At 41.7% G+C, this 20,312-nt stretch overlaps 1 protein-coding gene and 1 pseudogene across 2 annotated transcripts in view; both read right to left on the reverse strand.

The window, feature by feature from the left end:
- KAZN (kazrin, periplakin interacting protein) overlaps positions 1-20,312 on the reverse strand; it is a 1,448,845-nt gene that overhangs the window by 772,007 nt on the left and 656,526 nt on the right. The gene's annotated exons all lie outside the window — the stretch shown is intronic.
- On the reverse strand, positions 9,660-11,332 carry LOC122746219 (annotated as a pseudogene).

The following is a 20,312-nucleotide window of genomic DNA, read 5'->3' on the forward strand; positions in this document are numbered from 1 at the left end:
AGTATGTGGAATTGCTAGAAAGTGAAATTCTCTCTCTGTCTACACAGGGCAGTACCTTTTCTTCTGTAACGATTGGAATAACGCCACCTGCTGGATACTAACTGTAGAAGAGTTCTGCCCATGAAGCGAAGGTCTTTGAGGGCAAGACCAGGAGTCTTGTCTTTGGTATCAGGAAGTGACGCGGACTAGTGGGAGGAGGAAGGAAGAGACTGGCGCGGAGTCTCGGGCCTCTTTCCTCTGGACTCTGGCGGAAAAGGGAGCTAGAAATGTGCTCTCCCTTTAATAGATAGGAATCTAGGCCTTTTTCTCTCTCTTTACCAAATTCTTATTCTCCTTAATAAATGCTTAAAAGTCTAACTCTTGCTAAAGCTTATAATTTATTGGCGACCACTCATTAGATATTTTAGACAGTTTAGCTAGAATTTTAGCCCTTAACAGATGGCTGACCACGAAGAGGAAAGCTAACCCTCAGTCTTCTGATCTGCTGGTTGGGTAAGAAATTTCCCCTCCCTCTCCCTTTAACTGCTAAGTACTGGCGCACTGGCTGTGTTTTCCTTTAAATTTTTTCGAATGGACCTTTTAAACTCCCTAATTACCCTATTTTTGATTTTAGTCTGTTTAACCAGACAAATGGGAGATAAGATCATGTTAATGCTTTGTTTTTGTGGATTTTCTATTTTTCTTTTTATTTTTGTTAAAAGAGCCAGCAACTTACTCACACAAGGAAATATCTCTCCCTCTCCCAACCATGCTTTTTCAGAGAAACCTGAAGAGATTCCTGCAGCTTTTCCCAGTTCTAACACTAATTGTTGCTTTAATTTTGCATGCCTGGAGGCAATGACCCACCCTCTAGAAGCTTTTAATCCCCTAGCACCTGGAGGCCAAGTGGGGGAAGAGGAATCCAGGCCTGAGTTCAAAATCAAGTCTGATTCTAATTGCTCTGGTCCCTCCCCTCCTCTCCAAACCCCACCCTCTACTCCTCCCATGGCCAAGCCCATTGCTTCCCTGGCCCGGGAAGTCCAAAGATCTAATGTGCATGCTCAACTTTCTCTAACTGCATTTGCAGCTTCAGGCTCACCCCTTCCCCAGCCTGGCTGTGCTTCTGAGACAACTTTAGAAAACCCTTTAAATTCCAGATATGCTCGTTTTGTTCATAATTTTGCTAACCTGCTTTTGTCTTTAATTAGTAATCTTATAAAGCATTTGTATGGTGAAAAGGCTGACAGACAATATAGAGGGGTTAAAGAAGAAAAACTTAAGCCGAATAAGAATGACAATCATCAACATAGTTCAAGACTCCGATTCTTTTGCCATGGAAGGGTATATATTTTACAGAAATGTAGAAGTAAGCAGCAAGGTATTGATATGAGTATTGGGGATTTTAGATATCGGAATCAAAAGTGTTCTGAATTCACTCAGAGTAATAGTATCAGTTCAGAGGTTACATAGGATTTCTATGCTATTATATGTACATTTTGAAATTAATGGTATAGGTTTATTTTCGTAGAGGTTTTCATGCATTTGAGATTGTGTTTTATACTTAGTTTCTAAAACAAAGAGAATATTTGTAAAAGCTTTTTATAGTCATGTGGTCCAGTTTATATTTTATAATACTCTTATTGATATTAAGTTCATATTCATTTAGATTTCCCTAGTTTGAATTTCATTGTCTTTTATTGTTCCACATGTATCTTCTATTCATTCATCTATCTAATTTTGAAACATGGTTTTGATTTCATAATACAATGTTAATTCTAGGAGTATTGTGCTCCCATATTCTGAGTTGTTTGTTTTTGTTATTTTTTCTCAACTGATTATTTGATCAAACTCTTTAAAGCATTTCCCTAGCAAATTGTTTGCCATGGCAAGTGTAAATTGATTCTAGAAGTATTATTTTTGATAAGCATATTCCAAAAAAAAAAAAAAGAGGGGAACATTTGTAAAAGTTTTCTTTTTTCAAAAAAAAAAAGTTCTTTGAGATTCTGTTATGCTTTAACTTGTATTTAAATATATTCAGATTTTTCACAAAAGTAATTGTATACTAAGTTTTTAAAAAAGGGGTATTATTTGAAATTGTTGCATAATTATATATTGTGTTCTGAGTCAAGATGTATTCACATTTTTTGCAATCATTTATTATCCTCAATTTTTAAATACATATGAGACTTGGATTATGGGAACTTATCATTTAAGACATTAATTGCCTTTATTCTGAGTTATCAGATGCCAGTTGGCCAAGATGCCATCCAATCACAAGAGGAATACACGCAAGAGCAGACACTGAACTGTCACATGAGGGGAGACATGCATGAAGTCAAGGTATGGCCAAGGGAACGGCTTTTGACAAATGTTGAGGTTGGATTCTCTTGGTTTAATATTTTATTTTTCCCCACAATATTGTACAGATGGCTGGAAGTATTGATCCCACCCATCTCACTTCTACACCTGGCTTCTATGCTCCCTCCTATATGCCTGATGCCATGGACATCTCAATCCCATGCATCTGATTAAGTCTGACTCAGTTTCTTCCAATATGTTCGGTGGCATGGACATATATTCCATCCACCTCTTTTAAGCCTGGCATACTGTATGGGCAGTACATACTGCTCAAGTGTGGGAATGCTCATATCCCATCATTTCTCTGTTCTTTTATGGTAACCCCCATAATTATCTCAGGTGTCATGATAAATACAGTGTTGAATTTGGCCTTGACATCTGTTACCAATTATATTAGATTTTTTAATTTCTCATAATGGCATGAGGATAATTAGGCAGATGATGCAAAAAGTGATGAAACAAAGATAAAAAATTATTTTTAATAATTAATATCACAGCAATTATCTTCTCAATTACCCTCCATAAGGGGGGGACTATAGTAATATTATAATTTTAAAGAATGTTTCAATTTTTGTTTTATTATATGTTTCATGTGTAACAACTAAGATTCTGAATTCCCTTAGACATGTTTTTGAGAACTTTCATTGTTTGATTTGATTATTGACAAAGCTATTTTAAAGTTGTGTTAAGCTCAATTTTGTAGGAAATTTCCTGGCTGATTACCAGTATCCACACATCAACCCCTGAAAAGACTTCCATTCCATGACTACACCTAGAGGACATCTAAGAAAAGACTTTCAGAGACTTTAAATGAACAGTTTTGATTTGTTGTTTTTGTTTTTGTTTTTTTTTTTCTCTTTCTGTTATAATATACACCATCTGTAATATGTATTCTCTGCAGAGGCCCTCCCTTTGCAAGACTAATGTCAAAGCGTCAGTTCATGAGGACAAAAAAAAAATCGCCCCTCTGGACAAAACTTTCCTCTCTTCCTTTTCTATATTGTTGTTCACATATTATTAGTTATCAATAGTTATTATATTCTTTTTACTGTTCCGTCAAGGAAACATTTTGTTTCTTGAGGAACAACAGGGGGGACTGTAACGATTGGAATAACGCCACCTGCTGGATACTAACTGTAGAAGAGTTCTGCCCATGAAGCGAAGGTCTTTGAGGGCAAGACCAGGAGTCTTGTCTTTGGTATCAGGAAGTGACGCGGACTAGTGGGAGGAGGAAGGAAGAGACTGGCGCGGAGTCTCGGGCCTCTTTCCTCTGGACTCTGGCGGAAAAGGGAGCTAGAAATGTGCTCTCCCTTTAATAGATAGGAATCTAGGCCTTTTTCTCTCTCTTTACCAAATTCTTATTCTCCTTAATAAATGCTTAAAAGTCTAACTCTTGCTAAAGCTTATAATTTATTGGCGACCACTCATTAGATATTTTAGACAGTTTAGCTAGAATTTTAGCCCTTAACACTTCAATATATTCTCTTAAAGAATTGCCTAGACAAGTGATGTCCAATGCAAATAGAAATGAGGGAACCCATCTGTAGAAGAGTCCCTACGGGCTGCACATTGACAGCTTTAAGATGGAATATTATCCTTGTGTTATTGCATTTTATTTATCTTGTTAAATATTTCCTGATTTCATTTTTTTTTTTTTGGTGAGGCAATTGGGGTTAAGTGACTTGCCCAGGGTCACACAGCTAGTAAGTGTCCTGATTCTATTTTCATCTAGTTCAGGCTGCATTCAGGCATGCTGTGGGCCCAGCATTTGATGCCTCTGGCCAAGAGCACTGAGGGGTTAAGGGACTGGCTAAGCATCAAATAGCCATTGTAACAGGGGGACTTAGAACTCACATCTTCATGGCTTTAAGGCCAGCTTTTCAGCCGCTGAACCAAGATGCCTTCTCATTAAAGATGGAGTCATGTGGGAAAGGATGGAAATATCTCAGTGGCATCTAAGTACCAAACGTCTTCTCTCTGCCATGATTGGGGGTCCTGCCATTTCATCATTTCCTCCCTCTTTTCCCATTAGATCTTTTCTTGACATATATTCATCCTGGAAATGCTGAGCTTCTCTAGATTTTGCTTCTTCACACTAATGGTTGGCATTTCTTTCCCTGGATATTCAATCTTAGAGAAGTTGGGAAATAAAAGTGTGGTGTTTCATTCACATGGATATAATTCCTTAGGTTAAGACAAGAGAGTGCTAAAGAAATGTTTCTCCATGATTGGCCTTTCATGGAAACACATAAAAAGAACTGATGGCTATGAGGATCTCAGAATTATAGATTTAAAGTTGAAAGAGACTTCACTGATCATCTAGTCCCATTTTACAGAAGAGGAAACTGAGGTCAAGAAGGAGAATGTAACTTCCTAAGGCTACATGGCTATTTTAAGTAACAGAACAGGGATTTGGACCTGGGTTTTCTTACTCCAAACCAAGTACTCCTTCCTCTATCTACCCTGTGCTATTTATATGCAGGTATCCCTGGAGATTTTCTCCTTGGTCCCTTGACTTAAATTATCATCATAGGCACTTAGGAACATAAGGATTAATCCTAGAAGGAGTCATCAAGATTACCTTGTCTATCACCATAAATAATAATAACAGTCACAATGACAACAGCTAGCATTTAAACAATGCTGTATCTTAGGGGTTGCAGAACAGGGCCAGAACCAAATTAAAATGTCATTAGGGAGTGTTTACTAAAATAAATATAAATATAAATCAAATCATAAAAATTCACTACAACATAGATAATGCTACTTTATGGTTTTCTTAGTCAATATGTGACACACAGAGGGATCCATTTCTTTTTTTTTTTTTTTTAGTGAGGCAATTGGGGTTAAGTGACTTGCCCAGGGTCACACAGTTAGTAAGTGTTAAGTGTCTGAGGACAAATTTGAACTCAGGTACTCCTGACTCCAGGGCCAGTGCTCTATCCACTGCACCACCTAGCTGCCCCTGGGATCCATTTCTATTTGACTTTTACACCATTATTTTACATGTTGTCTCATTTGATCCTCACAATAACCCTGGGAGGGCAGTGATATTATTACTATCATTTTACAGATGAGGGAACTGAGACTTGGAGAGGTTAAGTGACTTATACAGGGTCACACAGTCAGTTAAGTATCTGAGGAAGGAATTGAACTTAGATATTTCTGACTACAAGTCCATCTATGTGTAAGGGGCTAAAATTCTATCTAGTCTGTCAAAAATATCTAATGAGTGGTTGCCAATAAATTATAAGCTTTAGTAATAGTTTAGACTTTTAAGCATTTATTAAGGAGAATAAGAATTTGGTGAAGAGAGAGAAAGGCCTAGATTCATCTATCTATCAAAGGGAGAGCACATTTTTAGCTCCACTCTCCACCAGAGTCCTCATGAAAGAGAGCGAGTGGGCCAGCCTCGCCCCCTCTTCCTCCCATAAGCAAACATCACTTCCTGATGTCAAAGAAAAGTCACATGTCTTGCCCTCAGATGCCTTCTCCTCATGGCGGAGCTTTCCTACAGTAAATCTCCAGCAGGTGGCATCATTCCAATCATTACATATGTATCTACAGTTATCCCTTCCACATTGTGACTTTCCCCATCACAGTTTCACTATATCACAGGTTGGCATAAGAAATTAAATGAGAATTTGGGAGGAGTTTCACAGAAGTCAGAGATGATGCACAAAGGTTAGCAGATGACACAGGAAAAGTTTAGGAGCTCAGAAATGCATAAAATATGTGGGTAGTATTATATCATTTCATCCTATTTTTATCTTTTAATATCATAGTCATTTAGACTTCTCTGGTAGGGAGGGAGGGCCAAAAAATTTTGTGTGGATTTTCTAGATCATGGGAGCACCGCACCCATAATCCCTACAATGTAGAAGGGATAACTGTACTGCACTTATTGGGGTCCATCATGATCAACCTGTGCAATGGCCTCCACCCCTGCCCATATTAGAAGAACACAGATTCAGAGCAAGGAGGGCCAATAGAGATCGTACTGTTCAACCTTCCCATCTTCCTTTGGCTGAGCATCTGAACTGCAAATTGCACACATGCTCTTGGCAGTGGTGTGAACGGAGGCCATATTTGTCCTCAGTGAACATTTTTGTATATGCATATTTTCACAGATAATTATTTGGAACATATCAGTGGGTCTTAAACTATGCATGCTGATGACAGCCAGAAAGGCTTTCTGCCTCTTCTAATACCCATCACCCCTATGCCTAGAGAAAGGTTCCTTTGGGAGGCAGGAGTGAATAGAAGGCTAGACTTTGAGTCAGAAGGACCTGGGCTTGACTCACTGGGCAAGTCTCTGAGCTTCACTTTTCCCATCTGTTAAATGGGGGGAAATAGCACCCACCACTGAGAGGGTTATTGTGAGGATCAAGTGAGATCTACCATGCCAAGCCCTTTGTCTACCTACAGTGCTATCTATAAATGGTGCTTCTTCTTATTGTTTATCCATATTTCCCATCTATCATTCTACTGAATGTCTAAGAAACGGGAACAAAGACCTTTTCATTGGCAGTACTAATTAAACCCCTCCATATTCAAGTCTTAGGAAAAGCATCTGAATTGTCTCTGATTTTATGGCAGTAAGAGTGTATGGTTGTTAAAAACCACCCCATTTTAGACCTAGTATGAGACAAGTCTTAAGAAAAGGCCAGTGGATAAAGCACCAGCCTTGGATTCAGGAGGACCAGAGTTCAAATTTGGCCTCAGACACTTGCTACTTACCAGCTGTGTGACCCTGGGCAAGTCACTTAACTCTCATTGCCCCTTGCAAAAAAAAAAAAGTCAGCTGATTCCTGTTTCCCTCCCAATGCCTATCTATTCACAGATACAATAACATAATCTGTTGTTTCTTTGCTAAAACATTCCCAATAAACTGATTTCTTTTTCTTAAATCCTAAGAGGCCAGGGTCTAACTGGAGATTGGTATACATTGATAGAGATGAGAAAACCCAGAGATCTCTCTCTAGTTCCTACCTGGAGGGTCAAAGTGACTGAATGAAATCAGAATTTTAAAAAATCTAAAATAAACTCCCTAAATCTGAAGGAGCTGGACCCAATGAACCTATTGTTCCCTAGACTTAAAATGAACTAATTGTTGTAAAAGGGTGGTTTGAAAGTACCTGAGACCCTACCAAACCTGCCTAAATCCAGCCCACTGTGTATTAGACTGAAGAGGTAGTGGAGACAAATCTGAAGTCAGCCTGATGGGTACTGGCTGTGTGCCCAGCAGAGTCTTTCACTTGTCATGGTCCTGGGGCAATTTCTAAGAGCAGTCCCCCTGTCAGCACGCATGAAGTACCTGGTTTGTGCCAAGCACCGTACTTGGCACTTGGGACAGTTCCTGTCCTTAAGAAGCTAATATTTTATTAGGTGGAGACAAAGAGGAATGGTCAGAGTACATATATGGAAGTAGAGGCAAAATGAACATAACATGCTTTAGCAGATGAGGCCATCAGGTACAAAAGAGCTGCTGTGATTTTGGTCTGCATAAGGGGAGGGAGTTTCCTCATTAGGAATTCTTTACATGGATGAAATGGTGGTTCTGGATATTTACACATACATACATGCACACAACCATAACATACACATACCCATACCATAGATACATAGATACATATGCCCCCATGTACACACCCATACCCATACCACTATATATATATATACATACACACGCCTAATATGTACACATATATAGCCCCATATATACATACCCATGCTTACGCCACTGTGAGAAATGATTTTTGTAATTAATATCTTAGAGACATAATTCTAACTTCCCCTTATTCCAAAGTCCTTCCTGATAAAATAAAGTCAACTATCCTTGGTCCTGGTCAGGGCAATAAACCTAGAAATTAAGATGCTCTTCTTGGGCCTGGTCACAGCTGTAAACTTTGGGGAATCTTGATAAGATGAGAATGAGCCTTCTAAATGCTTGTTAGGACAATAAAATTTTAGTCTGGGGTAAAAATTAATAGTTAAGCCTAGGTTGGAGGGGGGTAGTCTTCTATCAGCCCTTCATTTTAATGTAGCCTACCTCCAAATTAAGTTGCCCAACCAGACCTGATCAGCCATCCCCTCCTCGAAGGGGCATATGGTCTGTGACCCCACTGACATTAGGGGTCTTTGGTCTGACAGAGATGGCCATCAACTGATAACCCATTTACTGATAATCCATGAGTCTTACTAATAAAAATGATTAAATTACCCAGAAACTATGTCTCTCACATTTTAATCACATAGCACACATATACATACCTGGACACATACATACACACATATGCCCCCATATATACATCCAGACCCATAGACATACATATATATACACATATCTACACTCATATCATACATATCATATTGCATACATACATGCATATATATACTCCCATATACACACACCTATACCCATACCACAATATAAATACAAGGGAACAGAATAAACATATATGCCCCCCACACATGCAGAGCCATTATTATATTATATATATTATATATTATTATATTGTATATTCTATTATATTATTCTATATTATATTATATTTTATTATAGCTGAGAAAACTGAGGCTTAGTTACATTAAGTAACTCAAACGTGACCACATAGGTATTTAAGGGTTAGAGGTAAAATTTTTACTTGTATTTTGTTGGTTTCTCCATCACTTTTTTCTTTCTTTTTTCTTTTTTCTTTTTCAGTTTAAACTAGCTCTATTTATGACAACTTAAAAAAAAAACCCAAGCCCACAACCCAATATCATTGTGTGGTAACAAAAAAAAATGAGGAGCAGAAGTAGCCCCTCGTGGGGAATCAGTGCAAGCCCCCATTTAAAATCAACATTGTATCAAGTCTCAGTAGTTCTGTCCACTTGTGCCCTGGAGTGTGGGGTCTTTGGAAGACCCTCTTCTCCAAAGTCACAAGAACACTGGAGAAGGGTGGACAAAGGAGTGCTGTTTGAACTGGCTTCAGTGTGTCAGTCCCATCCAGAGGTACGTGTGTACAGTTGGCAGCATTGGAAAAAAATACCTTCTCACTTGTAAAAAGAAATCCTATCGCTGGCATCCACTAGAATGAACCTTAAGTTAAAAATAAAATGAGGGAGCAGCTAGGTGGTGCAGTGGATAGAGCACGCGCCCTGGAGTCAGGAAGACCTGAGTTCACATCCAACCTCAGACGCTTGTACTCGGTGTGTGACCCTGGGCAAGTCACTAAACCCCAACTGCCTCACCAAAAATAAAATAAAAATAAAAATAAAATGAAGGAAAGCTAAAACTCACCCTAAATAACACTTGGTTCTCAGTCACAATGCGTAATTCAGCAATTTGTTCCCTGCCCCTTGGGGGTCCTCAGGGAGTATTCAGGAGAGATTCGTTTGTACCGCGGGTTTGTCTTTCGAAGCGCCCTCAGCTGCCAGGCTCGAGCAGAGGAAGAGAGAGCGCTGGCACAGCCAAGCGGCCGTCGAGAGGACAGGACGGGGAGTGGACACTGCCAGGCTGGCTCTGGTTTTTCTGAAGAAGGGAGGGGGGTGGGCGTGCTCTTTCCAAGTGACATCTGTGTGTTCTGCCACCAGACCTCAAAGAAGTAGATAGGAATTCCCGTGAGGATGATAACAAAGTCGATGGCATACTCCACGGGGGTTTTCCAGAAAGAGACAGCTAACAGGAACAGGCAGGCCGGGGTGAAAAAGATGGGGAGGATGAGATTCACCTTTATGGGTCTGTTCAATTCTGGTTTCTTAAAGGGGAGCCATATCATCCCGATGATGGCCAGGACCACACAGAGCCAGTTGAAGAAACTGAAGAAGTTGATGGAGAAGATGTCATTGGAGAAGACGGAGAACAGCGGCATGGCACATGTGAATACAAGGGATGGCACGGGAGTCAGGTTCTTGGGGTGGATCATGGAAAGGACAGAAGGCAGGTGGCCCGCCCTGGAACCTAGAAATAACAAGCTGGAGGAGGTGAAAAGGGAGCCATTGACTGATCCAAAGCCCACGAAGATAGGGATGATCCGGGACACGACACCCAGGTGGTAGTTCCCAAAGTCCACAGCCACAGCTTCTGAACTCAGCATCTGCTCAGTGGTCAAGGTGGTGAAGTAAGCCAGGTCTTTCGGGACATACACCAAGGTGACCCGGGGCAGCGAAATGATGATGTCCAGGGGCAAGTTTCTGTAAGGGTTTAGCATCTTCTCTGTGACAAAATTCAAAGAATTTCAGCCACAGTAGGCAAAGAGGCCACACTACAACGCCAACACGATATGCCCAACGTCTAACTTGGTGCTTAGAATGATAACTGGGGGCTCAAACTGGAGACCTCGCCTTTCCCTATTTGAATGAAGCCAAGGAGAATGATAAAGGCCAAAGCCAGCAGCTTTGCTGCAGCAAACGCATCCTGGACCCGAGCGGCGGCCTTCACGCTGTAACAATTCACCGCGGTGAGGAACAGGACGCAGAGGCAGGCCACCAACTTGGCCGCGTCCTCGGGCCCGGGCAGCTGGGGAAGAACGGCTTGAGCAGGTAGGTGCCAAAGACGAGCGCCACGAGGTACTGCGACGAGGGCCGGATGATGAGCAGCTCCACCCGGAGCTTGAGGAAGACGGGCAGCGATCCGTACGCCTAGAGCATGTAGGCGTAGTCGCCGCCCGACTTGGTGATGGTGGTGCGCAGCTCGGCGTGGCAGAGCGCGCCCACGATGGAAAAGATCCTGCAGGCGGCCCACACCACCAGCGTCAGGCCGGCCTCCTGGAGCACACCTGTGGGCACCACGAAGATGCCCGAGCCGATGATGGTGCCCAGATTGATGGCCACACCACTGAGCAGCGTGATTTAGCGCTGCTGGGTCACGCCCTCGTCAGCCAGTGCCAGACCGGGACCCGCAGTCTGCGTCATCCCTGCACCGGTAGCCGCCGCCGTTCTGCTGCCGCAGCATCTTCTGCCGGGCCCCCACGTGGTCCTGGTGGTGGTGGGGCTGGTGGCCTAACTCCATCACTTTGTGTGTGTGTGGGGGGGAGTCAACGAAGGTTAAGTGACTTGCCCAGGGTCACACAGCTAGTAAGTGTCAAGTGTCTGAGGCCGAATTTGAACTCAGGTCCTCCTGAATCCAGGACTGATGCTTTATCCACTGTGCCACCTAGTTGCCCCAACTCCATCACTTTTGAGGGGCAGTGTGGCATAGTTGATAGGTTGCTGGGCTTGAGTCAAGAAAATCTCAGTCTGAATCCTATCTATATGACCCCTAACCCTAATGCGATCCTTAACCCTAACCCTAACCCTCAGTTTCCTCACCTGTAATGTGGAACCTACATGATAGGATTGTTGGGAAGTTGGAAGAAATCTAAGAGGCTATTCAACTCCAGTCTCCTTTTTACAGATGATCCTGTGGCTGAGAGTGGTTAAGTGACTTGTCCAGGGTCACAAAGGAAGTCAGGATTTGAACTCAGGTCTTTCTAACTCTACACTCAGAACTCTATCCACTGTGCTCCCTAAGCAGGTTTCATTAAAGCTCCATATAAATTGACCTCCTCGGTCCCATAGTGGATAGAGCACAGTACATGGGAGACAGAAAGCCCAAGCTCAGATAATGCCATGTCAACCTGGCCAAGTCACTTCAGCCTCTCAGTGCTTCCATTTCCTCACCCCTTACACAAAGAGAGCAATTTCCTGGGGACTCAAATGAGATAATAGTCATAAAACACTTTGCAAACTTGAATTCTTTAGCTCAGTGGGAGATATTATTATCTTCCACTTCAACCCTATAGCCTAATTCCCCATCCCGCTGGTCTTCCCCCCCCCCAACTCCACCCTCCCCCTGGTAATCTTCCCATTCCTAAGGTTGATCTGTGTACTTCCTATCTTCAAAGGATGTTCCCATGTGGTGCCTGAGAGAGGAGGAGGAGAAGGCAGGTCCCCCCTTCCCCAATCACAGTGGGGGCTCTTTCTTCTCCAGGCAAACAGCACGAGGATTGTGGGTAGGGGCAGCAACCCAGTCAGGGCCTCCTTGGGTGATTCAGACACAAATGGGCATGCTCATCTTTGCTCCGGGTTCTTTTAGACCCCGGGAAAGGAGGCCGTGTCTGGGAGAATGAAGAGCCAACTTTGGCTAAAACCTTTTACAAACTCCAGATGCTGGATCAGATAGAAAAGCCTTTTACAGAAGAGGGGTGGGGGAAGTGTATGACTGCTTTTAAAAGAAAAAGCCCGATCGAATATTTCACTCCTAAGGATGAACATTTTAAAAGAAGGATGTGAGTTCTATTGACTCTTAGGAGACAAATGATTAATCAAGGCAAACCTTTCTGGCTTCCCCAATGCCATCTTTCCCATAGGCTGTTATTTGGAAGCATTTAGACAGGCTACAAGTTCTGCAGGCAATTGCATCTCCTTGGGAGAGGGGAAAGGAAGGGAAGGGGGAGGGAGGATGACCACCTCTAATTTCCTAACCAAGTCAGTGGCAGATTGCTTAAATACACTTACTTGCCTAGGCAACATTTGCTTCCCATCTCATTTCCTCTTTCTATCCTAAGGTGATCTCAGACAAGGAGAGACAGCAAGGCCTGAAGAATCACAAGGACTTTAATAGGAGCCCTCTCCTGTATCACACTCAGACTCTGACTCATTTGGATTTCCCAGAACTACTTCCCAGAAAGCCAAGAAATAAGCTGGATCTATGGTTCATTTAAGTTATCTCCATGGGATACTAGATGGGGGAGGGAGAGAGGGAGACAGAGACAGAGACAGAGAGACAGAGACAGGGAGACAGAGAGAGCATGGGAGAGAGGGAGAGAGAGAGAGAGAGAGAGAGAGAGAGAGAGAGAGAGAGAGAGAGAGAGAGAGAGAGAGAGAGAGAGAGAGAATGGGAGAAAGGGAGAGAGAGAAGGAGGAGGAGGAGGAGAGAGAAGAGAAGAGAAGAGGAGAGGAGAGAAGAGGAGAGGAGAGGAGAGGAGAGGAGAGGAGAGGAGAGGAGAGGAGAGGAGAGGAGAGGAGAGGAGAGGAGAGGAGAGGAGAGGAGAGGAGAGGAGAGGAGAGGAGAGGAGAGGAGAGGAGAGGAGAGGAGAGGAGAGGAGAAGAGAGGAGAAGGGAGGGGAGAACTGAGGGGAGAAGGGAGGGGAGAACTGAGGGGAGAAGGGAGGGGAGGAGAAGAGAGAAAAGCAAAAGAGAGTAGAAGAAGTCACAATTCAATTCAATCAGCTTTTATAAAGTATATTTGCAAGTGATACAAAGAAAATAAAATAGAACACCCTCTCACTGGTGGGAAAAAAAACAACATACAAAGGTCTGACCATGTCACTCCCTTGCTCAAGAATCCTCAATGGCTCCCTATTGCCCCTTGGATAAAATGGCTCCAACTTCTCTTTTCGGAATTCACATTACTCCTCCTCATAGACACGTAAATTCTAGCCACCCTGACCCATCCATGATATCCCATTCCTGCCTATGTACAGAATATTTTCCCTACTTAGCTACATTTCTTAGCTCCACCTCACTTTACTCATCCTCAAAATGAAAGGGTTGGCCCAGCTGTCATCTGAGATCTCTTCCAGTTCTAGGTCCAGGATCCTATAATGTAAAATACTTGGAGGAGGGGCGGGGGGACTCTAAGAACAGGGTGATCAGGAAGGCTATAGGAGGTGAGGAGGGAGAACACTCCAGGCATGAACAACAAGCCTGTATGAATGAACAGAGGTGGGAGATAGAACATCTCAAACAAGGAAATGAAAGTAGGACAGCTGCAGCAAAATGTTGCGTGTGTGAAAGGGAGTTATGTGGAATACACCTAGAAAGGTAGACTGGAGCAAGACTGGGAAGGACTTGAAATGCCAAATAAAGGAGTTTTCATTTCATCCTAGAGTGGATTCTCTTCTTCGAGTCCAGGTTAAGGTCTGGCTTTGGAGGAGGGGGTGCATTCACTCACTCCATCCAGCTGACCCATGACCTAACTCTCCTGCTTGGAGGCTGGACTCAAGGCAGGCCTAGGAGCCCATACTCTGGCCTATGGTTCTGATGTTCACCTGAGACTGAGAATCACTGGACTGAGTCCAAATTATTAGTGTCCTAGGACTTCTTTCTGCTTTTTAAAAAATAACCAGGCCTGAATAAAACTATCTATTGATTAACCTTGAATTTGTTGTCATTTTGTTGTTTAGTCATTGTTCAGTAACGTCTGACTCTTCAAGACCACATTGGGGTTTGTGGGGTTATATTGGGCAGAGACACTGGAGTTGTTTGACATTTCCTTCTCCAACTAATTTTACAAATGAGGAAACTGAGGCAAACAAGGAGAAGTGACTTTCCCAGGGTCACACAGCTAGTAAGTGTCAGACCAGATTTGAACTCAGGTCTTCCTGCCTTCAGGCCATGCACTCTACCCACTGTACCACCTAGCTACCCTTATATAGTACTCAACGAGCAACACTGGCATAATATTGGAATTAAAATGGGTCTTCATTTCTGGGAGAAGTCTTAGGTCATTAGAAGAATTTTGTAGTTTCCCAGAGACAATTCAGCCTCTTCCGCTCCTACTGTTTAATTTTGAGCCCTACTCATAGACCATTTGTACTGTACGTACAATATGAGAGAGAGAGAAAGAAGAAAGGTGGGAGGGGGGAAGAAAGATAGGAATAGAGATATGGACAAGCTCTATAGTCGGTCTATCAAACTGCATGCTATAATCTGGATAATAACCATTTTATCCACTTGTCTTTTCCTGTGTGAATGGTTAGTTAAAACTCCCTTGAGCAATGACAGATTTCTTCTAAGGAGGCTGATCTTTGAGATGTTCTATTGCTGAAAAATTCATACTACTGTGGCTAAGCTAGTCACGAACCTTAACCACTCATATGCTACTTAGTAATTTACTGCCTCATATTAATAACTTCATATATATGTATACCTATATGTTTGCATATATATGTTTATGTATATGTATACCAGTCTTGGATCTCATATTAGCAAGTAAACTCCTTGACAGGAGCTGTTGAGTTAAGCAGATCCATTACAGTGTCAGTAACATAGTAAACATTCATTAAATCATTAAATGTTTGTTGAATGGATGGATGGATGGATGGATGGATGGATGGATGGATGGATGGATGGATGGATGGATGGATGGATGGATGGATGGATAGATGGATGCACGGATGGATGGATGCATGGATGAATCGAATAAAGACCATGCAAGTCTGTGGATAGAATATTGAATTTGGATTCAGTGGAACTGGGTTGAAATCTGGCTTTTGATGCTCACTATCCACATGACCTTGGGCTCCTTGGATCTCAGTTTCTTCATCTGTAAAATGAGGGGGTTAGACTAAATACCTTTTGAGGTCTCTTCCAGCTCTATATTTGTATACCTACAATCTTTCATTTTGTGAACCAATCTAACCAAGCCAAATTAGTCACTTACTATGGATAAGCCACAAGGCTAGAAATTAGGAATAAAATAAAAGGAAAAATAATTCCTGACCTCAAAGAACTTACCTTCTATTAGGGAAATACTATGTGTAAACACACAAGTATATAGCTGATGATCTTAGAAGGAAAAGAGAAGCACTAATAAGAAGAGGGATCCTTCATATTAGGAAAGTCTTCCAGGAGGAATGAATGAAAGTTAAATCACAGCATGATGAACTCCAAAGGGTCATCTCAGTTCTTCTGCTGAAAAGGGATCATCAGGTTGCACTGAGTGTTGCTTAAAACAAAACGGTCCCTGGATCCCTGGGTCCCTGGGTCTCTGGAAAGCATTTACTGATATGGAATTCTTGTAATGGGATTTGACCTCTGCCGCACAGAAGCTTCTCATAGGACCTTATAAAGGAAGACAGATGACACAAATGTGCACTATGTAGTCTGCTGGTGAATCAATAGTTTGCAACCTGGCATTGCAAGGAAACGATAAAATTGCTGATTTATTCCTCACTTCCTGAAATGCCTGCAGTAAAGTATACTGGTGCAACTGTGAACGCTGATTTATTATATCTCATCTAATCCACTTATAGCAACCCCAAAGAAAAGGTTGTCCCCCCCTCCACCTCCAGGCTACCCCTAGAAGGCATGGGGCTGATTCATTCCTCTACTCTAACGTGGCCATCAGCAAAACCACATGGGCTATGGATAATTGCTTTAGATGAAAGGTTAGTATGTGCCACTTTTTTTTTCAAAAAAATTATGCAGAAATTTAGGATCTGGGTTAGACCAATGACCCATCAAATCTAATATTCTGCTTGCTTTTGTCTTCCCCCAATGGTAGATGTCTTGGAATTTATCCTGGATGTTTTTGCAAGTTTTCCTATGGATGATTCTTATGCAACACCAGGAGGTTATCCGAAGTCCTTGTTTACACAATAGCAAATCTTACTGCTTAGAAAAAAAATCCATTACCAAAATGTCGGCCTTCAGTATCTGTCCCACTGATCTCTGCTCCACTTTATGTTTATGGATTTTAAATGTACCTGCTATTAACACGAGTGCCTTTTTTGTATACACAATCAGAATCACAGAATCACAGAATTTCTGAGTTGGAAAGAAGCTCAGAGACTAGCTCAGTCAGCCCATACCTGGACAGAAATTGATTCCTTCTACTCTGTCCTTAACAAACAGTCAACTATCCTCAGCATGTTGTTCTCCAACGTGGAAGTTTTTCCTTATGCCAAGATTAAATTTGCATCTGCAATTTTCACCCATTCTTCTTGTTTTTTTTTTCTCTTGAGCAGAGCAGAATAAGTCAAACACTTCCACTGGATAGCCTTGAATATAACTGAAGATAGTTTTCTAGTCCCCCTAAATCTCTCCAGTTTCTTCAGTTTTTTCTTGTATGGTCTTTAACTGCAGGGCCTTCAATATTCTGGTTGCCCTCCTCTGCATACTTGGCAGCTTATAAATGTCTTTCTTCAAATACATTGCCACTATACAACTGACTATATATTCTAGGGGTATTCTAATCAGGGAAGAATATGGGATAGTTACCCAGTCCAAGGTCAATTTAACTTTTTTTGCACCCCCTCCCAAATCATGTCATTGATAACATAAAGTGGCTTGAGGTCCACTTAAACCCTCTAGTCTTTTTCAGAAAGATTGCTCTTCTGGAAAAAAAAAAAAGAAAAATAATTCCTTACCTCAAAGAGCTAATATTCTCCTGGGGGGAATACTATGTATAAACACATAAGTGTATAGCATTCACCCCATAGATAACCAAGTCAAATCAAGTTAGAAGCATTTATTAAGGCACTGTGCTAAGAGCTGGAGATATAAATAAAGGCAACAACAGTCCCTGCCCTCAAGAAGCTCACAGTCTAATAGGAAGACAACATGAACACAACTATGTACAAACAAGTTATATACATGATGAATTGGAAATAATCAGCAGAGGGAAGGTGCTAAGCAATTAGGAAGGGCTTCTTGGAGAAGGTGGAATTTCAGTCAGGATCTGAAGAAATCCAGGAATCAATGGGAAAATCATTTAAATTAAAGATCAAACATGCTTTAGGAAATGGTCAAAGAAAATATATTTAAAAAACAGATTTTGGGGGTGGGGTGGGGCAATGAAGGTTAAGTGACTTGCCCAGGGTCACACAGCTAGTAACTGTTAAGTGTTTGAAGTCAGATTTGAACTCAGGTCCTCCTGAATCCAGGGCTGGTGCTTTATCCACTGTGCCACCTAGCTGCCCTTGAAAAGCAGATTTTTAAAAACCAAGATCTTATCTTATGTAGAAAATTCCTTAAGGGACATTACTAAAGTTAACATTGTAAAATCTTTCTGCTTAAATAAACTTCAGATAAAGAGTCTACTGGACTAATACAAGTATGTAGAATTTGGGAAAGTGATTTTTTTTTTTTTTAAGATTTGAGGGGCAGCTAGATGGCGCAGTGGATAAAGCACCGGCCCTGGAGTCAGGAGTACCTGAGTTCAAATCCAGCCTCAGACACTTAACACTTACTAGCTGTGTGACCTTGGGCAAGTCACCTAACCCCAATTGCTTCACCAAAAAAAAAGATTTGAATAGAATTTTATTTTCCAAAATATATGTAAAAACAAATTTTAACATCAATTTTTAAAAACTGTGTGTAATTGGGAAATTGATTTCTTGAGTCCAAGGGTAAGACTTAATCCTTATCCCTATAATATTTTGCCTTATTTGATTTTGTCCCATATTCTAGCCTGTCAAGTCTTTTGGGTCCTAACTCCATCACCCAACATTTTAACTACCCTTCCATGTATGTGGCACTTGCCAATTTGATAAGCATTCCATCCACTCCTTTATCTATGTCATGATTTTTCTAAAGGCTAAATAACCCAGGGCCCAGCATGGATCTTTGGGGTACTCCACTAGAAACTCCTTCCTAGTTGACCTTAATCCATCAATGGATACTCTTTTTTGGGGGGGGGGGGCAATGAGGGTTAAGTGATTTGCCCAGGGTCACACAGCTAGTAAGTGTCAAGTGTCCGAGGCCGGATTTAAACTCAAGTCCTCCTGAATCCAGGGCCGGTGCTTTATCCACTGCACCACCTAGCTGCCCTCAATGGATACTCTTTTTTTTTTTTTTAGTGAGGCAATTGGGGTTAAGTGACTTGCCCAGGGTCACACAGCTAGCAAGTGTTAAGTGTCTGAGGCCGGATTTGAACTCAGGTACTCCTGACTCCAGGGCCGGTGCTCTATCCACTGCGCCATCTAGCTGCCCCTCAATGGATACTCTTAAAGGAGACATTCAAAAGGTTTCCAGTCCAACTAATTTTGCCGTGGTCTCACTCACATCTCTCCATGTTTTCCACAAAAAGTCAACAAGCATTTACAAAAACGTCATCAAATGTTTTGCTAAAATCTAGATGATAAAATCATCCACAAAAAGGGGAAGGAAACAGCTGTGATAGTTTCTTCAGGAAAAATGCATGCCTCTCACCTATTCCCCAAAGGGTCTTCATTTTCCTTAAGTGGGTTCACTTTCTTTCTTCAACTTATTTTCCTGGAATCTCTAGTGGGCACCTGGGTGACTACTAATGTAGTTTAACTAGAAGATGTTCGGGCTCCTTCAGTGTTCATCACGTTAAAAACAATGCAATTTTCAATCTCTTCTATGACTTTCAAAGGAAGATGGATGTAGGAGGCAATAATGAAGAAATGTTAGAACATTCATCCACAAAGACAACCCAGAATCCTCTCAGAGGTGTGTGTGTGTGTGGGGGGGGAAATCTCCATTTCCTTAAAGTCACTTTCAGTCTATTTTTTAAGTACTTGCAATTTGCAAAATGCCAGGGACTGAGAATAAGATGGTCTAGCCAAACTACATCATCAGGGACTGATACATCTTTCAAAAGCAGACAGAAACAGAAATATCTGTTAATAATTCTTGTTAAATCTTGTTCTTTTTATTTTGTTTGTTTGGGTAAGGGAAGCTGACCCTGAGAGGCAGTATGGTGGAAGAGAATGGGTCCTGAATTTGGAATCAAAGGGCTTGGGTTTGGGTTATAGCTTTGGTCCTTTATCACCTACATGGCCTTGATCTTAGGCCACCTAGCCTCATGGGGCTGAGTGCATTCCCAACTGTAAAATGGACAGATTGGATTGGATGATTCCCAAGGTTCTTTCCAGCTCTAAATCTATTTTCCTATGATTATAGGAAACCCTCAAGTGGTTTCCAAGCTAGGAAACCTATACGTGGTTTTGTCTCTGATTTCTGTTAATGGTGATGATGGCATGCTAGAGAGTATACCCCAAAAGGACTCAGGGGAATCAGATCCATCACTATGACCCAGGCATACTTGGATTATTATAAAAGTACTTGGTATTCATTGTTTGGGAGCTCCTTAAATCCATCTTCACTGCCAAGAAGACCTCCCCACTCCCTGAAAACTCAGAGCATATTAACCTCACCTATATTATGCACTTAATAATCATGATGAAAACTGACATTTATATAGTTCTTGAAGGTTTGCCAGGTACTTTGCATATACTAGCTCATTTGATATGCATGAA

This window comes from Dromiciops gliroides, chromosome 3 (assembly GCF_019393635.1).
Source record: "Dromiciops gliroides isolate mDroGli1 chromosome 3, mDroGli1.pri, whole genome shotgun sequence".
Lineage (NCBI taxonomy): Eukaryota > Metazoa > Chordata > Mammalia > Microbiotheria > Microbiotheriidae > Dromiciops > Dromiciops gliroides.